Raw genomic sequence first — 2,948 nt, 5'->3', positions numbered from 1 at the left:
TGGATCACTCGAATAAATGCAGTAACTCGGGAGAACGAGGTTTCCTATAGTTATAGTAGATTGATACATAATCTGTACAAGAGGAAATTGCTTCTTAATCGTAAAATACTTGCGCAAATAGCTATATTGAATAAGAATTGTTTTTCCATCATTTCCGAAAAAATCATTAAATAAAATAGATTTTTAAATCATATATAGGAATGGTTGAAAAAAAAAATTCCCCGGAGAATAAACTCCGGGAACACAGACTCAAAAAATTAAGATAAGTAGTATAAATGAACGAACATGTTTCAATAACAAAAAAGGATTTGATTTATTCGTCTCCTTCTCCATTTTTTTTATTACAACACAATAATTAAATACGGATTCTAATTATAGTCTTTTTCAAAAACTTCAATGTTGAGTTAATATTGAAATTTTTTTAGCCAATTGAAGAGTATAGTATGCCTATTTATTTCGAGTTCTAGGACCAGTAGCTCTAGGGATCGACTCGGTTCTCTCAAATTGTTTCTCATTATTAAGAAAAGGTAACAAAGATAAAATACGAGCTTGTTTTATAGCAATAGTAATTAATCGTTGTTGTTTCAAGGTTAATCTATTGACTCGTCTAGATAATATTTTGCCTTGTTCACTAATAAATCGACTAATTAAACTCATGTTTCTATAATCAATTCGATCCCCCGATCCAATTGGGGGCAAACGCCTACGAAAAGATCGCTTGGTTTTATGAAAGGGTTGCTTGGATTTATCCATAGTTTAGTCCTTATCTTTAAAATCCTATTTCTTCATACATATACATACCTTTTATATACGACTGAAATAGGGTTTTAGTTATATATTTATATATGTTATATTCTTTATTTCTCTCTATATATTAATTTTAATGTTCTATTCTATATTTATATATATTTATAATATATCTTATTAATGTCTTCCTGTTTGTTACTTGAATTGAATGTAAAAACTCGATCACAGGCTCTATTCTATCTATCTATTTCTTGACTTCCACATGAATTGTATGCTTGTTACAATAGCGACAAAATTTTTTTAACTCTAATCGACCGGGTGTATTGTGTCGATTCTTTTGAGTAACATATCTAGAAACACCCGGAACTTCCTTAGTGGCACCGTTTTCATTTCTGCCACAACTGTTACATTCTAAAATAACTCTGACTCTGACATCTTTACCTTTGGCCATGTACCTCCTTTGATTTGGATTTCGGACCGACTCAACTCTTCTCTTTTCAACCCGAACCGAAGAAGAAGAAAGGAAAAAATTCAATAGAAATTACTCAAATTTCATTTCTAAAGTTTTTATTATAACGTAATATAATTATTAACTGATACAACTTTTTCTAACTATATATTGATTTTTTGTAGTCTAATCAATAGGACTTCATTTATGTATTTTATTTTGTGGAACCTGTCTTTCTATTAGACCCATATTTCTATTTCAATTCTACTAAGAAAATTCTATCTTAAACAACAAATCAGCTGCCGTAACCTTTTAGTCTTTAGATTTTGTTACTATCCTAAATAAATCAAAAGAAGGGGCGGTGATATAAATGAGTCACAGAGACCTGTTTATATCTATAATTTACTTGATTGATTTTGATATCAATAATTCGAATTAGAATTAAAAAAAAGGGAATAACAAAGCATCCGGGAATAAACGATTAATTTCTATCAATAAGCCTGCTAAAATAGCAAACCATAGAGTACTCAGTACAGGTGCCACAGAGAGATATGTTTTTAGATCTTGCATTGAAAATTCTCCTTCTTTAGTGTAATACATATATAATTAGATACTGAAAGTAACTAAAGGATCGCTCGTATTTTTATGTTATGCAACATTTCTAACTAAAATGTCTATGTGCAATCAGCGAGTAGACGGTGCTTCCCCTATAAAATCGAAAAAAAGATCCCCTCTTCCTCAAGATCAACACAAAATTGTCATTCTTTTTGTGCTTATACATCATTTCAGATGTATATAGTTTATTATATGTATATGAAACAAAAAATAAAAAAGAAATGGCAAGACAATTTTATGATATGATAGATAAAGAATAAAATAATAATGTGGAAAACAAGGCCGGGCTTTTGTACAATGACACTGTACAACAATTGAAAAAAGGGATGTAGCGCAGCTTGGTAGCGCGTTTGTTTTGGGTACAAAATGTCACGGGTTCAAATCCTGTCATCCCTACCTATTACTCCTCCTATGGGCAGTAACGGGGGATTAATTGAGATCGCTTAAAATTAGACATAATCTTTCATTATTATCCTACTCTATGCATCCAAGATTTATTTTCTTGATTTACGCTAAGCGTACAAAAGGAATTCTTTTCCCTACAGTTGTATTTTCTATCATAAGAAAGCGCTCTTAGTTCAGCTCGGTAGAACGTGGGTCTCCAAAACCCGATGTCGTAGGTTCAAATCCTACAGAGCGTGACTATATTCTTTGTTGTAGTGAATAACAATAAACTACCTTCAAAAGTTGAATTACAACTGCAATTTGACCTCCTGCAAAGAGGAGGTCAATCAAAAAAAAAGATTGAAATCTTACTTAATCAATCAAAGGTCCAGTTGATCACCCCGTCTGTATTGTAAATACGCCGTTACAAATAATCCTGCCAAAGTAATAGGAATTAGACCTAACACAATTCCAAATAGAAGAACTTCAATCATTTCGATTTATTTTTTGTTTAAGTAAAGGAAAAAGGAGAGGTACAAGTTATTCCTAAATATTAATCTGAATCATACGTGAATCTCAATTACCCTTTTTAGCAATTGACATGGAGAAGAACCTTAGAATACTTGAAATCTCATAGAAATATTCGTTGTTTTTTATTCTTGACTCAGTTAACTTCAAATAAGACGTATTTTGTTCAAACCAATGAAAAGCGCTGAGGTTATAGTTGAAGCAGCCAACAGAAAACCGAAATAAC

At 31.3% G+C, this 2,948-nt stretch overlaps 2 non-coding genes across 2 annotated transcripts; both read left to right on the top strand.

The window, feature by feature from the left end:
- Positions 1 to 2,132: 2,132 nt before the first annotated feature.
- TRNAP-UGG (transfer RNA proline (anticodon UGG)) lies at positions 2,133 to 2,206 on the top strand. The gene has a single exon. It is a non-coding gene; the product is annotated as a tRNA-Pro (tRNA).
- A 171-nt stretch (positions 2,207 to 2,377) lies between these two features.
- Positions 2,378 to 2,451, top strand: TRNAW-CCA (transfer RNA tryptophan (anticodon CCA)). The gene has a single exon. It is a non-coding gene; the product is annotated as a tRNA-Trp (tRNA).
- The last annotated feature ends 497 nt before the right edge of the window (positions 2,452 to 2,948 follow it).

The sequence above is a fragment of the Wolffia australiana genome, chromosome 8, assembly GCF_029677425.1.
Source record: "Wolffia australiana isolate 7733 chromosome 8, ASM2967742v1".
Classification (NCBI taxonomy): Eukaryota; Viridiplantae; Streptophyta; class Magnoliopsida; order Alismatales; family Araceae; genus Wolffia; species Wolffia australiana.
Note: the sequence above shows the minus strand (reverse complement) of the source record. Positions and strands in the feature narration are given on the sequence as shown.